At 33.7% G+C, this 24,533-nt stretch overlaps 1 protein-coding gene and 1 non-coding gene across 2 annotated transcripts in view; one reads left to right on the forward strand and one right to left on the reverse strand.

Annotated features, from left to right (window-relative positions):
• The window catches only part of MGAT4C (MGAT4 family member C), an 801,801-nt gene that overhangs the window by 238,676 nt on the left and 538,592 nt on the right, over window positions 1-24,533 (forward strand). The gene's annotated exons all lie outside the window — the stretch shown is intronic.
• On the reverse strand, window positions 17,079-17,209 carry LOC128582925 (small Cajal body-specific RNA 20). Its single transcript, XR_008379337.1, has one exon. It is a non-coding gene; the product is annotated as a small Cajal body-specific RNA 20 (non-coding RNA).

Genomic DNA, 24,533 nt, shown 5'->3' on the forward strand with positions numbered 1-24,533 from the left:
ATAGATCTAAAAAAATAAAAAATAAAAAAAATAAAAGAAACACGAAATATGAGAGATACAAACATTTAATATAGAAGAGCAGGGGTTACCTGAATGTACAAACGTGTGTGTTTGTGGGAGAGAGGGTTTGTTAGCCGTGTGCTTTCAAAATAAGAAAATATTGAGTCTATTGAAGGTAAAGACAGAAAGGGGTTGAGGAATGTGGGGAAACAAGGAAAAGATAAATATAAGTCTCCACAGGTGGGAGTTACATTAAATGAAAGGGCCACTTCTATGTCAAAATGGAACGAAATGACGGAAGCATGGATCTTGGTTGAAAGCTTTTGTACTCCTAAATGGGTGGAGACCAAGAAGTTCTGAAAATTTCTGACTAGTTGACTCAATGTTTCTTGTCAACTTGGAATCAGGTGTTCGTGAATAACCTTTGCTTAGGTGGATGAATGAAGTGGAAAGTGTGATGCGATTGAAAGACAAGGTTCTAACTGAATTTTTCAAAAATGAGCTTGTCTAGCAGTAACACTTTAGTATTTCAAAGAACGATGCTCTTGTGTCTGTACTTTCTGTCTTAGCGGTACAGATAAGGGGAGAGGGAGAGTCATCTGTTCCATGAGCTGCAAATAAACTGTTTATCAGGAAGAAGTAAGTTTTCAGGTAAAACAAAGAATTAGAGGAGGCAATTGGAACAGAACTTGTTAATAGAACAAGTTTCCAGGGGAGTATGAAGCTGATTCAGTGTGAGTGCTCAGACGATACAGAGAAGGTGCCGGAAACTATTTGTGAATACAGAAGGATTCAGTTGTTCAGTCATATGCTCTGAAGTCTAGGTTAGACTTCTTATGATAAATTGCATTGATGCAGGCTAATTTTGTTTTACTTATTTATTTTTCTCTCGCTTAGAATTCAGTATATGTGTGAGTTAAAATATTTAAGTCAAAGTGACCCTTACACCTTTAGGGGTGACATTTCCTTCCATAAAAAGAAATGGCCCAAGGTCAGTTATAGATTGTTGAATCACACCTTCATTAAGCCAGACACAATGAGAATTAATGGAATTTTCTGAACAACAAAAATAGGTTATGCTAAAGTCTTGCTGACTAAACAGCAACATTATTGCCATGGATTAGATAAAAAAGTGACCTTAAGTAATTTTCTTGATAATTGTGTGATGGTACACTATCTTCTATATGACTTTAAAGAAATACTTACCTACATACTGTTATCTAAAAAGAGTAAATGATTACTACGTCAGTATGCTTTATGACTAGGGGAAAAGTCTATGGCTAATACAAACAATAATATGCACTGTACTCATGCATATTTTTGATACAACTCATTAAAATTAAGAGGAATTTTATGAAATTGACTTCGAAATAGTTACCTTACCTAGAAACCACGAAAAAAATCAATAGCTTATTTATAAAGACTTTAACATGCCCTTCATATTTGTTTTCATATTCTCTACCTACTTAATTTTATTTTATTTATTTTTAAAATAAGGACTCATTTAATTGTTTAATTGACACATAATTGTACATGTTTTTGAGGTGCACAGTGATGTTTTGAATACATATAATACATAAGGATCAGATTAGGTGATAATTAGCATATCTATCATGTCGAACATAGATCATTCCTTTGTGTCAGGAACAATTAATTTTTCTTCTAGCTATTATTGTTCAGTACAGTCACCCTGCAGAACAATGAAAATAATTCCTCCTATCTAGCTGTAATTTTGTATCCTTTAACAAATTTCTTCCTATATCTCCTTTTCTCCAACTCCTAGCTTCTAGTGTACTGTGTTCTACTTTTTACTTCTACGTGATCAGTATTTTTTAGATTCCGCATATGAATAAAAACATAAGAAATTTAACTTCCTGTTCCAGGATTATCACTTAACATAATGTGCCCCATGTCCTGTTCATAAATGAAGGATTTCATTCGTTTCTATAGATAGATAGTACTTCCTTGTGTATGTGTACCAAATTTTCTTTTCCCATTCCTCTTTTGGATACTTAGAGTGGTTTTATATCTTAGCTATTGTGAGGATTCTGCAAGAAACATGGAGATGCAGAGGTCTCTTGCATATGATAATTTCCTTCCTTTAGATAAATGCCTCCTAGTGGGATTTCTGCGTCATATTTTCATTCTGTTTATAGTTATTTGAGCAACCTCCCTAATGTTCTCCATAATAACTGTACTAGTTTATATTCCCACTAAATAATGTATAAGGATTCAATTTTCTTTTTACACTCACCAGCATTATTATCTTTTAATAATGGTCGTTCAAATGGGGGTGAGATGAGAGCTCATTGTGATTTTCAATTTTTATTTCCCTGTTAAATTGTGACGATTAGTATTTTATCCTAAATTTTCTAGATGTTTTTATGTCCTCTTTTGAGATATGTCCATTCAGAACATGCGCCCATTTTTTAATCAGGCTTATTGAGGGGGAGATTGAAATAATTGAGTTTCTTGTATATTTTGTATATTAACCTTCTATTAGAAGAATAATTTGTCAATATTTTCTCCAATACTGCAGGTTGTCTTTTCACTTGGTTGATTGTTTTCTTTTCTACGTGAAAGTCTTTTTAGTTTGATATGATACAATTTGTTTATGTTTGCTTTTTCTGCTTATGATTTTGAGTTCTTACTCATAATCTCTTTTCCTAGACCAGTGAACTAAATCATTTCTCCTATGTTTTCTTCTAGTAGTCTAATACCATCAGGTCTTACATTTAGGTGTTTGATTCATTTTGAGTTGATTTCTATGTATGGTAAGAAGTAATTTTCTTCTTATGTTTATGAACACCCAACTTCTTCAGCAACATATATTGAACAGACTGATATTTCCCAACGGGTGTTCTTCATGCTTTGGTCAAAAATCAGTCGTCTATAGATATATGGGTTAATTTCAAAGTTCTCAATTTGGCTCTATCAGCCTTTGTGCCTGTTTTTATTCTAGGACCATACTGTTTTGGTCGTTAAAGCTTTGTAGTATATTAAAGTCAGGAAAAGTGATGTCTTCTGTTTTATTACTTTGCTTAGGATTGCTTTGGCTGTTCTAGGTTCCTTCTGGTTCCATAGAACGTTTAAGATTTCTTTTTATGGGGGCAAGACATGATTGCAAGAGGGACTTTACCTAACAATTGCAATCAGTGTAACCTGGCTTATTGTACCCTCAATGAATCCCCAACAATAAAAAAAAAAAAAAGATTTCTTTTTCTTTTTCTTTGAAGAATGTGATGGGTATTCTGATAAGTATTGCATTGACTCTGTCGATTACAATAGGTAGTATGGTTATTTTGACAATATTACCTTTTCTGCTACATGAGCCTGGGATGTTTTTTCACTTGTTTTATCATCTTCTATTTCTTTCACCCGTCATTTGTAGTTCATTTGTGGTTTTTGTTGTAGAGGTCTTTCATACCCTTTGTTAAACTTATTACCATATATTTTTGATAACTAATGAAAATGTGGTTGGTTTCTTGATTTGTTTTCCAGCTATTTTGTTATTAGTGCATATAAATGAGTTTCACATGGTGATTCTGTATCCTGCAACATCACTAAATTCATTTTTCAGTTTTAACAGTATTGGGGTGAGGTGTTAGGAATTTTTTTTAAGATAAGTTCATATCACCTATGGAAAAACTGAATTTTGGATGGCCTTTATTTTTCCTTTGCCTACATTCTCTGGCTAGGATTAGCAGTAAAATGTTGAATAAGAGTGATAAGAGTGACCGTCTTTGTTTTGTTTCAATTTCCACAGAGCAATCTGGTAGCATTTTCCTATTCAGTGTGATGTTAGGTGTGCTTTTGTCATGTATGGCCTGTATTACTCAGGGGTACCTTTCCTCTATACCTAATTTATTGAGCATCTTTATCATGAAGACGTGTTGAATTTTTATCAAATTTTTTGCTTTTTCTGTTGGGATGATTATAAGATTTGTGATCATAAGATTTCTTCATTCTATTGATGTAGTGTATCATGCTAAAGTTCTAAGCATGTTACATATATTGTGTTATCTAATCTTCACAAAATATGTTTAATTTTTATTTTATTCCACAGATAAGAAGACTATGGTTCAATTAGTGATCATATAAGTTGCTTAAAATCATATACTTAATAATTAAAAGACCTAGGATATTAAACTAATTCAGTGTAGCTACAGAATTCACACTCTTAACCATTAATATATGCTTTATCTTTGATCCTGTCTGAGGTATTCTTTTGCTTGATGTCATTTTGTTTCTCATTGTCCACAGTAAAACAGTAAGACAGGTATCAATTCAGCCAATTCATTTCATGAAGCTACACCTGCATAAATGTTTGGGAATTTTTTAAAGCATTAGGGAATTTTGGGATAACTACTCTGTTTCCCCCAAAATAAGACATCCTCCGAAAATAAGACCTACTTAAAGGAAAGATAAGACGTCCCCTAAAAATAAGACCTAGCGCATATTTGGGAGCACACCTTAAAATAAGACACTGTCTTATTTTCGGGGAAACAGGGTACATAGTAAAAGGAATTATAAAAGAGATGAAAAAAACTTATGAAAAGTGTCTTAACTGTTATATTTTCACCCAAGGGAAAAATATCAAAGAAATGGATCTCTTGAAAACCCTATTATAGATGTCTTGATTTAAGTCTGCAAATATTCATGAAGCACTATATGTGTGGCACTTAAAAAATCAGGAAAAAAAGATAAATAACCTCATCAACGTGGAGTTTAAGTTTTAAAATAAGAACTCTCGAAGTTCTTGTATTTACCTTGAATTCTTACCTTGAATTATTCTTACCATGCATTGTATAGATCCTGAGGATACATTTGGAATAGATAGATTACTCTGTTTGATCCCCTCCATAAAATTTGCTTCCAATATTGGAGATGGACAACTACAGACACATAAAGCAGTGTGTGTGTGTGTGTGTGTGTGTCTGAAATAGTAAGAATTGGGCAGTGATATGAAGGTGGGAAAACATCTTTAGATAGTGTAATGGGAATAGACATCCCTCGAAGTTGGCATTTGAACTCAGAGATGAACTACAAAAAGGAACTACCCAATTAAAAGATTCATCAGAAAGCATTAAAGGCAGGAAAATCTGTCTTCCTTGTAAAATACATTAATGTGCTCTGAAATTTTTTCGAAGTTCCTCCTTATCCCCACAATTAGAAAAAACAGTTTAATTATTTCTTTTGGTGGTTGGGTTTGCCTAAACAGATAAGAATTGGAAATACTAAGAAAGTTTTGTCCCCACTGATTTAATCCCACCACTTTGATTATGGTTTTTGACTGTAATCATATATTCAGATCATTTACTCTGCTCTAGTTTTCTTTTCCTTCCAAGTGATAGACAAAAATGACCAAATAGTTCTTGAATCAGCATGCAACAGGGATGAGTTTAGAAAGTATGCTGTCATACGTTTAAAGTAAAATTTGAATATTTTTGAGTGCTTACTATGATACAGACATTTTTAGAAGCACAAGTAAGAAACCAAAGAGATAAACCTGCCTTAATGAAGTTTATAATTTCTTTGACATTTAGATTTGCTAGAAATAACTTAGAGATATTGGACCTGATAAGAGTAAAAGAACAGTAAAAGGAGGCAGAAGAGGAGGAGCTGGAGGATGAGGAGGAGGGAGAGGGGAAAGAAAGATAGAAGGAGGGAGTAACAGAAAAAAAGAAATCCATTTTGGCAAAGGCTACAATTTCTTGAAATAAGAAGAGAAAAAGTACAGATATGATAAATTTTATTCTAAACTTGAATGAGGAGAAAAACCTCATGAACATCATTATAGCAAATTTAAGTTAAAAATGTAGGAAAAAAGGAACGAGAATTTATGGGAAATTAATGGAGAAATTTATTATTGTATTTGATTTGCCCTGGCAATTAACTTTTACAAAATATTTCAATGTTGGCATACTGATGAATGAACACACTTTATGTGTTAAATGTGCTTACAATAACCTTGAAGTAAAAATTTCAGAGATAACAGCACGGGTATAAGCCACTCTGCTCTCCTCCTACTGTTTTTCTAGCATTTCTGTCCTTGCCGTATAAGCCACATAAAGCCACCTTTATGTGGCTTATAGAAGCAGGCTCTTGGGGATGCCTTACGAGTTACGATGCTCTCCGCAAATAATTTTGGAAAATTGCCATGAAATTTCAGTTTTCTAATCAGTGTATTTTTCAGATAGATGTACTTGTGTCCAAGTTGTTACAACTTAGCGGGAAAAAAAATTAACTGTCCAAGTAAATACACTTTTCACAGCAGGTAAAATATAATCCTATAAACTCTTCACACACACACACACACACAAAATATTTACCTCTGTTTAACTTTCTGACCTTTAAGTCAAAGGCCATTTTTACTTGAAGCCTGTATGAAAAACCTATAATGGTGTCAAAAATGTTTGACGATATATTATTAGCTTTCTTATTTCTTATCTTTCAACAGAAAGTTTATCTCCTACTAAGAAGTGTCCATCTTTGTAGGTATGCAATGGAAAAACAGAACTTATTTTTTCTTCCATATTCTATCCCTATACTTATATAAGTATAAATTGTATGTGGATGTTTGTTTTATCTTTTTCCACTTAAGAACAGAGTTATAAATAGTGACAAAACTTTATAAGCTTAGAAAAGGTTAAAAAATTTGTTCTTTAAAATCAATGATTCAAATTATTTGCTCAATGTTAGATGATACAATATACACGATAATAGCAAGGAACAAAACAAGCTCTAAGTCTTTCCGTCTGAAATTCAGTTACACAGATTTCTACAGTTCTAGAATTAAGTGGCTCAGATATCATCAGAGTAGTAATATGACCCTAACCACAAGGGCAATGCTACGAACACTGGGATATATTTCATTAATTTCTTTGTGAAAAACATGGCAAGTAATATAAAGAAAGTATTTTTTTTTTTAATTTGGCCGGGGCTGGGTTTGAACCCGCCACCTCCGGCATATGGGATGGCACCCTACCCGCTGAGCCACAGGCGCCACCCTATAAAGAAAGTATTTCTGACAAATTTATATTACACTTTGAGAAAAAAAGGAAAACATGTTTTAAAAATGTTTTAAACGTTCTAAATGTTTTAAAAATAAAAACAGTCTAAAGCTTTAAATATTGTTATTTACTAACATTTTCATAAATGTAATGGACTTTTCTTGTAACAATGTTCTTACTCCTTTTTCCTTTTTTATGTTAATGTTGAGCCTGATTGGCTTTCTGAATTAATTTCAACTTTTCCAGTTCAAAATACTGTAATTCCATTTTCTCAAGCTGAGATTTAAAGATCATTTTTCTTCTACCTTCAAGCATTTATACTCTTTCAAATATTACCAAAATAAAGGTTTATTTTATTTTATTGCTTGCAGGAAAAAGCCACACTTTTCTAAAATCCTAAGCAAACATTTAGAAACATATGGTAATTGAAAAAAAATCATAATCTGGCACTATAGTAATAGCTTGTTTATGCAAGAGGATTTTGTGATTTGAATATTACTTGTCATCTGATCTGGCAAGAAGATATAATATCAAATATGTACTTTATTTAGAAGAGACACCGCCTATGGTTATGTAAAGTGATTCAACTTATATTGAGCTAAAGACTGAGTTCTAGATGAAATGAATATTTTGTAATAAGGCATCTCCTTGAGGTTATCAAAATTACAATTCATAGTAACCATTTTAGAAAGAAACATTATATTGCATTATCCAATTGCTACTGTATTTTGGAAAAATGGATTCATATTTTATGAGTTTTACAATGCAGCCTTCATGTCAATGTTATATTATTCTCTGAGCAAGTGTATAAATCATCATTTATAAATCGATTCATATTTTAATATGCCAGAGGGTGGCTATTGAAAAGAACACTATGACAAATCAGTTTGTGAATTGAATAATCATCACTTAATTTATCCCTTTGGATACATGTGGAAAAATGTTTGTTAATCTTTCTGAGTTCGAAGCACACTGTGGATCTAGAAATTTTGCACACTAACTAGAGAGAATTCGAAGATTGAAAATAAAATCAGACAAGTTAACAGTGATTATGCAACCATCACTATTCAATTTTAAAAGGGATGGGTGGTGAATATATGCCAGCAAACTCAGATATCATGTTATTTATTTAACATCTCTTAGAAAAATATATCTGTGTGAATCCAACAGTTTAGTGTCCTAACCATAGGCCACAATTCACTAAGTGTCACGACCCCTAAGGCCCTGGTCTTGGTTGCAGCAGGAAGGAACCAGGTAGGATGCGGATTAGAAGTACAAGCCTGCAGGAGACGCCTAACCTTGAATATGGGTAGCCCTGAGCCACCGCTGCAGTAGCCTTTTATTGAGACGATACGTGGCCGGCAAGGGGAGTATTACACAATGACTGCGTGGTTAAGGATTGCTATGGGCTCAGGCTCTTTCTCTGCTAGGAACACCAGCAGATGTTCCCCACCCAAGTCGCAAATCATCTTGCTCAGAGGTCGTTTGGCTCTCCGTGTATTCTACAAATAAGGCAATGTTTTTTCAGGGTCCATGGGATAATCATTTGTCTTTGCTTCTGTTTGCTGTGTTATGCCTTTTCTTTCTTAGTTATAGCAAGCCGTATCCTGTTCCATAGTACATTGATTTGATTGGCCAAGCAATGTTCTATTTAACAGACATTACAAGTGTAGCAAAAACACACTGTTTACATTGGAGATAAAGCACTGAATGGTTTCCAGTTATATGTGTACTACAGCCTACAGATTGAGGACCATAACCAAAATTTTTATAGGCAATATATGACAATCAATACTTTCCTTTAACTGTGAAATGGCTTCTGCTTCTCAATTAGTATCTAACTAAAATTAACATTCACAAACCTAAGACAATCCTTATGGAGATGAACCTTGAAATTTTAGAGAAAAATAAATGGAGGGCAAAGACAATTTCACCAAGAACCTATTTATTGTTTTGTAAACTATTATTAAAATATGATTGAGTAGAAAAGACATATTTCTGTACAACTGTATGTCTTCAAACAAATAATCAAACCTGTGGTTACCTGCTGTGAGAATATCGAATGTCTTCTCAAGTACACATGCAGAAATATGATTGCATCTAATGTACCGGCAATTGAGATTACTTGGATAAAAGTAACATTTAGGCTTTGTCCTAAAAACTGCATAGCGGGAAGTTTTTCCTGTCTTTGAACCTAGGCTCGACTGAGACGTGGTTTGCCCGTGAGATATTAGCCAATATGTAAGTAGAGGTGAAAAAGTACTTAGGAAACAGAGCTTGGTCTCTGGCTGGACATGGAGTCCTGATGTCATCATAGGGACACACTGAGCCAGCGAGGGAGACATGGTGAGACTTTGCCTCAAAAAAAAATAAATAAATAAATAAAAAGAACTTGAGGCAATGTGGTTGACAGTGGGCCAATTGTAAGATCTGTGAGTGAGACTGTACCCCAGTATATGGCCCTCATAAAGCCCCCACCTGACCATAGAGATCAGCTGATCCAGCTTAGACTCAAAGAACAAACACCTGCCTCCATAGAATGAAGAAAATGCTACAGATTAGTTGTTTTAAACCCCAAGGTTTAGGGTAGTTTGTTACACACCAAGAGTTAACTGATGTATATTAGAGTCAAATAGACAGCTATAATTCTAGGGTGATTATTGGCAATGTTTCCTTATAGGAATACTGACATTTTCTGTCACTTAGTTTCTTATTCTGTAAAATAGGGTAGCTAAAAATTATCTTAGAAGCTTTGTATATAAATTACTATATAAGAAGATTTAAATCTTCTGTACTACCCCTGGAACATAGTAAGAATATATATATTTTCATTATCTTTATTTAAAAATTCTGTAAGTTGAAAAACATATCATTTAAAAAAGAGGAACAAAATCATCTAAGAAAAATTATTAAATTTAACTATATGGATATTCAGATACTTTCCATTCTGGGAGTTAATCTGGATGCTTCAAGGATTGTAACAAAGCAAATGTATGAAACTGAAACTTGGTAGTGACCTACCAAAAAATTTGTCCAACCAATAATATTGGACTACTATACTATCAATATAAATATTGTTGATTTACTATACTGTTTACATAGGAGCTGTGTCAGTCTGCTTATGTTGCTGTAAATTAATACCCATGGTTGGGCATTTACAAAGAAAATAATTTTATTTGGCTCCTGATTCTGCAGGCTGCATAAAAAGCATGGCAGCAGCATCTGATTCTGGCGAGGGCTGCAGGGACCTCCCCTCAGGGCAGGAGGCAGAAAGACAAGAGAAAGGCAGCAAGAGAGAAAGAGCAGAGGGAAGTGTCAGGCTCTTTTACTTTTTAATTTTTTATTGTTGGGATTCACTGAAGGTACAAAGAATTAGGTTATACTGATTGCAGTTGTCAGGTAAAGTCCCTCTTGTAATTGTATTCCTCTCCTAAGAGGTGTGCCAGACACTCTGACCCCCACCCACTGCCTTCTCCCCTCTCCCTGATAGACTCATTTCCCTACCCCACCCCTTGTATTAGATCATCTACTGTCTTCATGTTAGAATTGAGTACATTGGATTCTTGCCTCTCCATTCTTGTGTTGCTCTACTAAAAAGAATGCGGGGCGGCTCCTGTGGCTCAATGGGTAGGGTGCTCAGCCCCATATACCAAGGGTGGTGGGTTCAAACTCAGCCCTCGACAGCTAAAACAGCAGTGGCAACTGCAACAAAAAAAAGCTGGGCATTGTGGCGGGCACCTGTAGTCCTAGCTACTCGGGAGGCTGAGGCAAGAGAATCGCTTAAGCCCAAGAGTTGGAGGTTGTGGTGAGCTGTGATGCCGTGACACTCTACTGAGGGCGACTGAGACTCTCAAAATAAATACATAAACAAACAAACAAACAAACAATGTGTTTCACCTCCATCCAGGTTAATACAAAAGATGTAACATCTCCATCTTTTTAATAACTGAATAGTATTCCATGGTATATTTCAGGCTCTTTTAGATAATCAGTTTTTATTACCGTGAAGTTGTCAATAAACTATTCATGAGTGAACATGACCCAAACACCTCCCACTGGGCCTTACCTCCAATACTGAGAACCACATTTCAAAATGAAATTGTAGGGGGAAAATATCCAAACTAGGTATATAAAACTAATGCTGTGCAATTTCTCTTGATAATTTTATCTTTTTTGAGCTTTCCTGAATGTTATGTGCATGGGAAATGTACTCAATACCTCTCTTAATAATAGAGAAAGGAATCTATGCAGTTCATTATTTAATGAACTTATCCCAAATGAACAAAATAAAATTTCTGAAACCAGATGTAAGTATTAACAAAAGGAAACAAACATAGTACTATTTATACTTAAGAAAAAAATAATGGAAGGCAATTTTATGGTCAGAGTTACAGAAAGTATTCCCCAAAAAGGGCAAACACTAAATATGAATTATGAAATCATAAAATACTTGTAAGTTTAATTTTTAATTTAAAGGCAAATAACTGATTGGGAAAAATAGCTTCAAAAAATTAATAGAGGAAGTTGTTTCTTAAGCATCCAAATTTTTATGTGCCCGCCATATGTCTATTATAATAATAGTTCAGAAGAATCTCATAAAAACTGACACAAATGTGAGCAAGTTTATAATCAAGTATTCATGTATCTCATTTTTTCATCAATTAAATCCATGTATATTTAGCGTATTAAGTGTGTATAGAACATCAAGCTCTGATATAGTTTCTGGACATTCAGTGGCAAAGATAAAAAGCACAGCTACTGCTCTCAAGGAGATATGGGAGGAAAGAATCCATGTTCAATGATAACACACCAAAATGCAATGAAGGAAAATGGGGATAAGTATTATAAATGCTCCGCAACAAAATGCTGTAAGAGTTATTAGCTGCGGGGCAACTTAGGCGAGGGACACTGAAAATAGATTGGCTAATAAGCAATAAAGATAAAGTTCACGGAGAGGGTTACTACTGAAAGGGAATTTTCAGCACACAATTAGATGTCCAGTAGAATGCACCTGCAGGAAAAATCAGATAAGCGTTGAAAAACTAAAACTTGATTAATATTGTCAGTTCCTTTCATTGTGCACAGAGAGCTTTGTCATATTTTAAGAAAATGTGCCTCAGCTTATATGAATCTTTTGAATGGAGCAGATTTGCCTCTTCCGCATTCTTCTGTGATAAAGTATACTTCAGTATTAATTTTTCTTTTTTTCTTCTCAAAGAAAATCTCCCATAATCAGGGTCCTATATTATCAGAGTTACTGGCATCACTTTTCAGTCTATAATGCATTGCAAGAATTCTGTGTGCTGGTAATTTACCCTCTGAATCTTCGCAGTAAGAAAGGTAACTTTAGGAGAGAAATTAAGTTAGAATTCTGGCAGTCTCAGAAGATAGTATCTATGTAGTAAAACAGTAGATGCCTTTTGTGTTTTTGTTTGATTTTGGTTGAATAACTGATTGTGTATTTCTGAATTAGGGGTGGTTGGTAAAGCTGAGTCAAAGCCTTCTCCCAATTATCTCCTGAATGTGAGCTCTTTTGTTTTTGCAAACAAACATTCATCGTTCTGATTGTGTTTATAGGTCAAATTTCTTCTATATTTGGATTGCTTCTCAATCCTTAGCGTACATAAGAATCATGTGGAAGATTTGTCAGGACACATGTTGTTGAGCCCCGTACCCAGAATTTCAGTTTAGCATCTCTAAGGTGGGGTCCAACAGTTTACGTTTGTTAACAATTTCCCTGGTGACACTGGTGTTGTCAGAGACCACACTTAGAGAACCACCATTCTAGTTAGTGAAATTTTTCTTAGACATTTATAAATGTTTAAATGTCATGTGTTTATTACAGAGTATGGATTTGGCTTTCCTTCAGTTGTTTCTCTGGGAATATTTTAATAAATATTTAGCTGATCTACATGGGAAGGATAACTTCCTTGAACATAACCAGAAATGGGTACAGAAATAGCACCAGCCTGAAATACTATATTTATTTCTTTATAAAATGATAAAAAAAAAAGCATAAAGCTTAATGTAGGAGTAATTACCTGGTTGGGGATGAATCAACACAGGCTTCCATTATTGAAATATTTTTATAAGTCATTAAACATACATATCTTTGGGAAGTTACTATCACTTAGAATAGCGTTAGAATAATTAACACTTAATTTAAAATATCATTTGACTTCTAAAATGACCTCAGCGTATAGTTTGTTTTTTTACAAATCTCTAGTTTGTAAAACCTAGACTTACTGAGTAATGGATCAAGGTACGTTAATTTGCCATTTTCTGCTACTTTTTTTGTAAGTTTCAAAATATGTTGGAGCTTACATTTGGATTATTTCAACAATAAAGTCGATGCCATCTTTAAGCAATCATTCTGAACTTTTTAATGAGATTTTTGAACTCTTATATAATCTACCATCTAGTGTTTACCAGTCATCAATAAATCCAATTGATTGCAGTACATAAATTTTATAATGTTCTGACTTCTGGTTGACTTTCATAGATTTATCTTGATTTTATATGAAATGATTTTGATGTTCAAAGCATATTTACACTAGCTAAAGCGCATTTAAGTTCATTCCAGTTGAAAACTCTTTTAGAAGCATTCTTTCCCCCAGACTATATTAGATTGTGTCTCCCTATTGAGAACAACATGAAGGATACAGAGGGTTTAGTATATTCATCTTACTTTACTATCTTATATCAATCTTCTATTTGAGCTCCTTTAACTCGAACATTTAATAGAATCATAGATAACTTCAATGAAAAAATGTCTTAGGAATTGACTCCCTGAGATAGGCTTTCTGTTTCAATCTGGAAATCTTGGTTGGAGTTTGTATGATGAAGACAGGCCAAGTAAACATGATCACTTGAATATTTTAGGCACCTCACTCACCCTGCTCTAGCTCTAAATGAATGTTATATTCATTACCTACTGCTGCCTAACAAATCACTTCAAATTCAGTGGCTTAAAAGAAAATAAACATTTATTATCTCATTTTCTCAGAGGCATGAGACACAAATGCAAAAATATGGATACCCAAATTTAAACTAGGTGGTTTTGGCTCCAAATTTCTCCTGTGGTTTCAGTCAAGATGTTGGCCGTGACTGCAGTCATGTGAAAGCTTAACTTGGATTTGTGGAACTGCTTCCCACATAGATTCTTTATTGACTGGCAAAATAAGGTAAGTTCTCTGCAAGAAACTCAGACTCCCAGCATTTTGATTTCTCCTTACGGACCTGGCTTTCTCCAGAGCAAGTCACAACAGAAAACAGAGGAAACCACAATGACTTCAGAGACCTACCCTTGGAAGTCATACTTTGTTATTTCGGAATTAACCTGTCTTTTGCCCCTCTCCATTCTATTTAGTTTGAGGGAGACTAAACAAGAGAATGGATACCATCTCAAAGAACAGCTACCACATATTACAAGCCAAACCGTAGGGCATTCTCTCATTTATCATAATTTTGTGGTCAAAGGCCAGGATATGACCAATTAATATTTTCCCATCAATTTTGCTACCTTTTTGAGAATAAAGATGGATTTTCTAGGCTTACCTTTCTCTCCCCAGAAGAACTTATCCTATGTGTGTTATTTACTCCTGAAGTTTGCTTACTGCATGTCCTTTTTCTCCTCCAGCCTCTTTTTTTTTTGTTAGGGAATATTTTATTAGGCTAATGTATTAGTGTTCATATATTAGTAAATTCTAACACACACAAGAACAGTCTGGAGGATATCATTTGTATTTGAATATTTCAAATTTTATTAAAGAATACGTGAAATACTCAGGTGATCAATAGATATTCAACTACTCATAAACATTATCATAATTATGTTTAAATTTCAGCTCAGCTGGTAGGTTTACATCAGCTACCTAATCGTAGGAAACTCTGGGATCCCAGATTTTCATTCATACAGCATTCCTTTCCCTTGAAGCTAATAACTATATTGTTTCTCCAAAGTAAATTTTATCTATAATTATAGCTTCAACTATTTTTGATAGACTATCTTTGCTCACTTATTCAGACTTGTCTCCTGAGCTTCCAACCCAATTTTTAATTGCCATTATGTCCTGAAAATAAACTTCAGTTTGGACTCAGATAGACATATTATAGATTTAGATAACAACCTTATAACTGTATTAGCATTTTGCATTTGGCACATTACCTAATAACTCTGAGCCTCAGTTTTCCTTTTGTATAATGAAAATAATACAATCCATTTCTTAGCCAATCCATGGCGAGGATTATAGATTACAAAGCATGACAGTGTTGTCAACCAGAGGTGATTCTGTCACCCAGGGCACATTTGACAATGACTAGAAATATTCTTTGTTGTTGCTATCGCAGCTGCAGAAGACAGGTACTACCCGTATCTACTGCTAAGAGGGTAAGGGCTATTCAACATGTTACAACGCATAAGGCAGACTTCCAAATTGGGATAATTTTACATATTAACTTGCTTAGGCCACATGCTTCCTTAGGTATTGGGTCCAACATTTGGGGGGTGTTTCTTTGCAGATGTTTTTGGATAAGATTATCATTTGAATCAGTAGACAGAGTGAAGAAGATTGGTTACCGTAATGTGGGTGGACCTCATTATATCAGTTGAAGGCATAAATAGAGTAAATAGACTGAAGCTCCCCTGAGTAAGGTAAGATTTCCTGCATGAATGCCTTTGAACTGAGACGTTGGCTTCTTCCTGCCTTCAGACTTAGCTGAAATGTTACTTTTCATAGCTACTGAGTCTGCCCAGTCACCCTCCAGATTTTGGAACTTGTCAACCTCCGTAACTGTATAAATCAATCATTTATAATAGACACACAAACAAGCTCACACATACCTGATCAGTTCTGTTCCTCGGGAGAATCCTAATACTCACAAGAAACAATTATCTGTGCCAAGATGTCAAAAGTGCTCAGAGTGAGAAACCTTGATGTCATAGCCTCTAGTATAGTAGGTTATGTGTGAAAGGTGATCAAAACATATTCAATGAAAGACAGTACCTATAGACTTCTAGACTGGAAAATCAAGTTATTATACAATTAAAAACTATTGTTTAATATAAATGTAAATGTCAAATATAATGCCCCATATTAGTTAGGTGAATATGATAAACTCACTATTGAAACAAAGGGCCAGGCCTGGTGGTTCATCTCTGTAATCCTAGCAGTCTGGGAGGTTGAGGCATGTGGATTGTCCTGAGCTCACTGGTTTGAGACCAGCCAGAGCAAGAGTAAGACTCCCGTCTCTAAAAATAGCTGGGCGTTGTGGCAGGTGCCTGTAATCCCAGCTACCTGAGAATCTGAGGCAAGAGTATCGCTTGAGCCCAAGAGTTTAAGGTTGCTGTGAGAAAGGACGCTGTGGCACTATACAGAGGGCGACAGAGACTGACTCTCTCTCAAAAAAAAAAAGACTAATCATAATTTACAGTTGTGATCAAAGTGATATGTGGTTTTTTATAACATCAGTTACAAATTTTTGGTTTTCCAATATTTTGGTAGTTCAAATATTCAGTAGTTCTGTGTTTTTTATTTAGTGATTTGTTAGGTGGTCTATTTATTGTTTATTAATATGTTACTTTATTTATGTCTATGTCAGGTGATTCCAAAAAAGCATTTCTTAACATTTTCTTTCTCTGTTGTCTTTCTGTTTGATGATACAGTATTTTCATATATATCCAGAACAAACTTCCCCGTTCAAATTTAACTTAGATGTTCGGATAATAAGTATTCCATATCTGCAGAGGAAAACATATTCTTGTAAAAGTTGCCAAGTACATTCTATTAATATTTTTTACTGGGCGGCACCTGTGGCTCGAGGAGTAGGGTGCCGGTCCCATATGCCGGAGGTGGTGGGTTCAAATCCAGCCCTGGCCAAAAAAAAAAAAAAATATATATATATATTTTTTTTTACCAAAGGTGACATAATGTTTTGTAATTTTTAAACTCCTGATACTCAATTATTTGGGTATTTGGGGTATATATTTTTTAATAGCTCTCTCTCTCTCTCTCTCTCTCTATATATATATATATATATATATATATATATATTCCCCCCCACCCCAAATGTCTGAGGCAGGAAAACAAGGCTGCCCACTCATGGCATTCCTGACCATGGTCCTCAGGGGCTGATGTTGGCCTCCATCCTTGGCTGAGGAGACACTGAACCCTCCACAGCCCCAAGAGAGAGCGGCCCTGAGTCCTTCATTTTTGAACCAAGAGTAATTATGTAGGTGGTGAGAGTGATATTCTTTTAGAGATTTCCTCTTAACTTTTATCAGAAAATGGATATAATGAAATGAAGGGAATTGTATCATGTTAATGAGAAAAAGAGGAGCCAAGGAAGGGAGGAAAAATGAAAAGAGAGAGGCAGAAATAAATTGAAAAAGTAAATATTCTCTCCTCAAAACAGTATTTGAATACATTTTTTAAAGCTTTTTTCTTCTACTTCTAATTATAGAAGCACAGATATTTTATGCTTTGGAATTTATTTTAGATTTTATGGGAATTAAACAGGAAAATAAGAATATTTATTGTAATTTTATATATGTTTAAAAACATACATACATTAATATACATGAAAAAATAAACACAATTCAATAATCCATAATGTTATGCATGTACAATTGGATAAGGATGAAATATTCATTTATTTATATAGTGTAGTCCACTTTGAGTGCTTATACCTCAAAGTTGATATGAAATATTATTTTGTTAGTAAAGGAAAATATGTAGAGCCCTAAGTTTTAGGTCCTGGTGACCACAAATGCTGTAATTCCTTACCTGTTCCAAAGCAGATAGATTGATGTTCATTGGGCACTATTTGGCAAACCAATCTCTTCATATAAACTCCGACATGAGTTCCTCTAGATCATAATGCCCTTTGTTTTTACAGATACTCACAAAGTCATTCTTTTCTGGAACTTTGCCATCTCAAGCACAATGTATTTCTGAAAGTTTAGATTTTTTTTCCCACTGAATCTCTTACCCCTCTCCTCCCTCCCAGAAATCCAACATTTTGCCTGTCTACACAGTACCTTTGCCAGTTCCCTAACCACATCACCTCATACACCTTATCATCACAAGCCTGATTTAAGATTACTTAAAATTAGGATTTCAAATACAAAGAATTATTTCGATCTACCAAGACTTACCTTCAAGTAGGTATGCATATTCATGTATGTATTTCCAGAATCATCAATGTCAAGGACGATGCAGTAATTACTCCTTGTCCCCCTAATCAGAGGACCTCACTCAACAAACAGCAAATTTCTTTTTTTTTTTTTGCATTTTATTTTATTTATTTATTTTTTTAATTGTTGGGGATTCATTGAGGGTACAATAAGCCAGGTTACACTGATAACAAATAGCAAATTTCTACCATGTGCCAGGAATCAGACAGGAAAAGTATAATGGCAATCCAATGAGAAATGACTTATGCCCTCAGTGGACATACAAAACAGAAATTAAGCACCATTAACACTATTTATTTTTCTCATTTTGTTTTCTGTTTTTGTTGTTGACAGAATGCATGGTTGTTAACTATTGATAATTATCCATCTATTGTGTATCATTTACTATTAAAGAGAATTTATTTTCATAACCAAGTTAACACCTATTAAGAAAACCTTAACTATTGCTTATTTTTGTTTTTACTGTTATGAAAGAATAAATTGGTGGGATATTTTCTGTAAATGCATATGTGAATGGCAGCTCTGCTGGATAGAAAACTATTGAATGACAATCTTTTCTGTTTGAAACTCCCTGGAGATCATCCTATTGTCCTCAGTTAGATTTTATTTTTCTGTCGGTAACTGATTTTCTTGCTCTGAATGCTTAAAGAGATTTTTTTCATTTCATTTATAACCTTCACTATAGATTGTTCATCATTTCTAATTTTGTTTGATATACGATGAATCCCCTTCGCTAAAGACTCACTTTAAGTTGCATGGCATTGTACTTTTCAAAATATTATTTTTTTTCCCCAAATATTTCATAACAATCTATCTATGAACAAGTCATTGTGCATCCACTAAGGACATGTTTTAACATGAGTAAGTGACACTTACACTTTGGAAGTTTATACTAAGCTGTATGTCCTTTATTAATGTTGACATTGGTTTTAGGTAAATAGTGAATATAGGTGACTATTGTAGTACCCAGCAATGTTTTCTTTCTTTCTGTTTTGTTTTTCTAACACAGTTTCCTCAGTGGGAGATGACATCGAAGGTATAATATGTAGTATAATGAAAAAATTAAATGTCATCTGAAAGTATATGACTCACACCTTAACTGGACATCCACGAGGGGCTGAGACTGTGGAGGTTCTTTTAATGTGGTCACACACTTCTGTATTTTATGTGTTTTGTACTCATTATTGCCTTTTACATTTTAACTATTTAATTATAGTTGTATACAAACAGATTATATTTTTATTAAGAAGGTGACCTTATAGGTATTATATCAAAAAAAAATCCTAGAAAGTTTACACTCAATGAAAATATCTAAAATAAGGTATTCATTGTGTTAACACATATAATATGATTTCATTTTACATATTGTTGTTGAATCTAAACTCTTATTTAACTAAAGGCTTACTAATGAAACTACTTTAAGGATAGAACAAAAATATGATAATCTCAAACTTTGAATTCACAAAGGAATAATTTATGTTTGTATTTGCATTTCCAGAAGCCTTATTAGTAACTTCAGTGGAATGGTTCAGGAGAATTAATTCTTTAAATTTGCAATATTTCTTTAATTATTATCATTCATAGGACTGTTGAAGAAGATTTTTTGTGGTATAATGTATGACTTGTTAAAATTTTATTTTTGGTGGGCGGCGCCTGTGGCTCAAGGAGTAGGGTGCTGGCCCCATATGCTGGAGGTGGTGGGTTCAAACCCAGCCCCAGCCTAAAATCGCAAAAAAAAAAATAATAATAATATTTTTGGCAATCTGACAAAAGATCTGTGATGCTGTCTAATTATATGGCTCAAATCTAACAATTATTTCCAATTTGTTGGTTGCAATTTATGAGGATAGAGAGAATGAGTGAATCAGCTGTTAATTTTTTATTTGAATGAGATTTATATCTGTGGAGAATGAACACAGGGTTTTGAACTTTAACATATAATGCAGTAAATCTCATGCTAAAAATTGAAAATGAGATTGAATTACCATTTTCTAAAGGAAGAATTTGATTAAGAAAATTATGAACAAATATAATCTTTTCATTTAAAGGAACTGATGACTAACAATTGCAATCAGTGTAACCTGGCTTATTGTACCCTCAATGAATCCCCAACAATAAAAAAAAAAAAATGTTTTAAAAATTAAAATAAAAAAATAAATAAAAAAAAGAATGATAAAATGAAAATTATAACATATGAAAATTAATATTGGTTAAACTTACATGTTACATGTTACTACAGTTGAGTTTAAAGAGCTTATCCATTTTATGCATAAACTACTAATATATGATTCATTGGAAAATATTGTTAGTTTAAATAAATATTTAAAGATGTTTCCAAAGCAACATAATTAGTATGGTGTCAATCATTAGATGGAAAATATTTTCATTCTAAATTATATATGCACAGCATTTCATTTGATGATTTTTTTTATCTTCACAAGGTACTTCTAAGTCACAATGAACATATTTTTAGAGTATATTCTACATAAATCCATAAATATTTTCTAGTTATTCCCTTGGTATATGTTTTGTTTCTGAAGAAAAGGAAAAATGAAAATAATTGGATTAGAAACCTAATTTGAATGGATATATTTTAGTCTAGGTATCAGGGAAGTCTTGCTTAAATTATTTGCAAACATAAAGCAGCATACAAAACCAAATGAATAGAGCAAGAAAAATATTTGAGTTCCTACAATTCATAACAAAAGAAGCAAAATAAACAGGAGTGAGAAATGAGTGAGAGTTATAATTGCAACTATTGTGAAGCAGAAAACCATTGAATTATAAATTTGTTAGACTGATTCTCTAGGGCAAAGTGGATTTAGAATCAGAGACATAGTTACTATCTGAGAGGTCTAACATTTATTTATTCAGTAACTATGAGCAAATTATTCAATTTCTCGGACCATTTTTAAAGGAAAAAATAAAAACCTACTTTATAAAAATAAAGTGAGGGGTAAATAAGGGAAGATACACATTCGTAAATGTCTTTTCAGTACATTAGAAATGATCTATGACTCTTACAAAACTCCAAGAGACTAGGAAAGCACAGTCTCAGAATGGGAGAGACAACCCGGAGTTCTTGAAAAAGGGGCACAACTAGGGAAAAAAAAAAAAAACCTTATGAGGAACAGTTTTTTGAACAGCACAATGAATATTTCTTCATAGAATGGGCTACATTTTAGGCAAGTGAGGCCTTCGGGGGAAGATGTTTAAAGAGAGTTGAGTGACAATCTTGTTGAGATTACAGAGAAAGCTACTTAGATACTAATTGGAAGATGGGATCATCAGGGTCCCCTGAAATCATGAGATTCAATGGTTTGTGAAAATATTAGTTTGATTACTTTGCAGTTAAACATTTATTTTGTCAGAAAGAAGCAATAGAGCTGAATGATGAGAAATTGGGTCTTTGGAATCCAAACTGACTGTGTTTACATTCTGATATAGCCTTTTCATGATTACAGAGACGTCTGAGAAATAGATAACCCCTCCGAAGTTCAGTCTTATCCGATGTCTGGTGATCATTTTTTTCACTAAATGGTTAATGTGAAGATAAAGTAAAATAGTGCACATGAAAGGCTGAGCAGGGTGCCCAGGATATAGGAAGTTGTCTTTGTAGTGGTCTGTGTTTTATCATTATTGATCTATCAGCTTGATGGAACTGATAGGCCAGGTTTAACTCTATGTAAATCTGTATAAGGAAACTGGAGAAAACAAAATATAAAAATATTGTGACTATCTGAAAAATGGGACAAGATTGTGCAATAAGTTACTTACCAAAGAAATAAACGCATAAAATGTCATTCATATTAAACATAATGTCTGTCCTTATCAGAATCATTCTCAGTGAGTACTTACCAAATCCATACTGTGGCCTAAATGTAAAAAAATTAAAATAAACTTGTTAACTTTACAAACATTTTTCAGAAATGGATTCTTCTGCTTTTTAAGTATGTGTTGCTAATTCTTTAAGAACAGTATTATAATAATGCAAGAGACATTAGAAGCCTGGAGAATACAATGAAGATATTTGAAATTATTCCTTGAATTCCTTTTTGAATTTTAACTCACCAACAGTGTCTTTAGGCCGGTGGACCTGCATTAATTCATGCTTTTAGAAAAATTACTGTGGATTTCTAATTTTCGACATTATTAAAATCAATTTCTATTCTACATTAAAAGGATCTCACTTTGTTTTTAGTTACAAATCTCTTAGAGCAAATTTCTTTGATAACCAAATGTATGTATAGTCATTCTTCTTAGGTTTAATATCATTTTTTTAGTTAACTACCAAAATATAAACTTTGTTACGTATTTATAACTTGTTAAACTCCTAGGTGAATGAGTTGATAGATTATCTGATAACTGTATAATTCTTACTTCTTCCATTAAGTTAAAAAAAAAAAAGAAATCAAAAGCTCTGGCCTGAGTCTACTATTCAAGGAAATGGGGGGAAGGATAAATTCATAGAAAGTCTGAAAGAAACTGTCTTCTAAGAAAAAAATTTAAACTTAAGAAGTTTGAAAGTGAAATTTTAAACCTGTACTGGGTCGCCTTCATTGTCTCCACTGTTAATGAAAGGGCAATCAGTAAACAAGTGAAGCCCTTTACCGAGTGTGGCTTTAATGACCACAGGCAATACCTAGCATCACACTGGGAAGCAAATTGGTCCTCTGGAGACTGCTGTGCCTTGGCATGACATTCCCCAAGGCTAAAACCAATCAGCAGCCAAGCCATTCTGTACCCTGCAAGTCCCTAAGTGGTTTCCAGGGGTAACCTCTTTGAGAGCACATCTGAATAATCTAATTTGGAGTTTCAAAAGTGGGAGAAATGATGTTCAGATCACAAGCTCACCGTTCCTGCAGTGGCAATACAAGGATTTTCACATCTGAAATAGTTTATCATCCAATTTTGAAAACAAAGCCAGCAGTATGTAAGCTCTTTGGTAAGGTACAAAGAACAGATTTGTTTACAGTCCTCTATTCTTTTAATGAAAGGTAAGTTTATTTTGTCTCTGAATAGTTGGACAGCCATCTTATCCTTTCTTTGAGAATAATAAAGAGGGCTGATATTCTTATCCTCAATGGCAGTACACATATTTCAGATTTTAGAAGACTAAAAATTTACAAATTCTCATGAATTATTCATGAATAGGACTTGGCTATTTCTATCCAGGCAATATCCTGCTGGAACACGTAGTTGGTGCTACATATTGTACCTAATGGACATGATTTTTGTCCCACATGGGGTGTGTATTTTATCTTTGAATGTGTTAAAAAGAAAGTCATGTGCAAACCTTTACCATGGCAGTTTCCTCTTTCAGCAGCTTCCTAGAGGTGGTACTTTTGATTGGAAAGAAGGACACAAATTGATTATGTGATATGAACTTGTTCAAGCTTCCAAATTGCTTTTTGAAAGATGAGTTTTGTTGAACGAATGAGTCCCAACAAAGTACTAACACATAAATTTCAAATAGTTAACCTTCCAGGAAAGTAAGAGAACTTAGGAAATTAAAGAATACAACAAATAATGTATGATTTAGTTCACTATGCTACCTGCAAGCTTTGGCATTGCTTTAAAGCATGCTGTTTATTCCTAGGAAGTAAGTGTATTTAGTTTATTTATTTCTCAGAAAGACATAGTATATCTTTGCTTCATTGTTAATGGTAGGAGAACTATACTAGTGGTATAGTTATTGGAGCAGAAGTGGGATTCGGAAGCGAGTAAGAGGCTCTCTTCCTAGAGGACAGGAGAAAATTTATTGACTTTAGATATTAGAAAGAAAGTAAGCACAAAGTAGGACAATATGGAAAAAATCTAGAAAATATGGTAAAATTAAACCTGGTTGCTAATTCCATCATTCATTAAGTGCTTAGGTTTAAGCATAAGTCTAGTCATAAGGAACACAGGAGAACTGCGTAGCAATGAGTAGTCCTAAAGAAAAGGATGTGTTTTAATAGCCACTCGGTAAATTAATACAGTCAGTGCTTCAATCTACAAGTTCTCTACCTATGGATTCAACCAACCACTCACCAAAAATATTTTAAAATGTAAATTCAAATATAATAATACAGCAATATAAAGTAATACAAATGCAAATATAGCTCAATTATTTATGTAGTGTGGGCATTTACTTTGTATTGGATATTATATGTAATCTAGCTCTAACTGAAAGTATGTGGGATTAATGTCTATAAATTATGTGCCGGTACTACACCATTTAAGGGACTTGGGCATCTGTAGATTCCCGTATCTGTAAGAGGGTCCTAGAAGCAATCCTCATGGATACCAAAGTTTTAGCATATTTTTTCCAAATGCAATGCTAG

This window comes from Nycticebus coucang, chromosome 3 (assembly GCF_027406575.1).
Source record: "Nycticebus coucang isolate mNycCou1 chromosome 3, mNycCou1.pri, whole genome shotgun sequence".
Taxonomy (NCBI): Eukaryota; Metazoa; Chordata; class Mammalia; order Primates; family Lorisidae; genus Nycticebus; species Nycticebus coucang.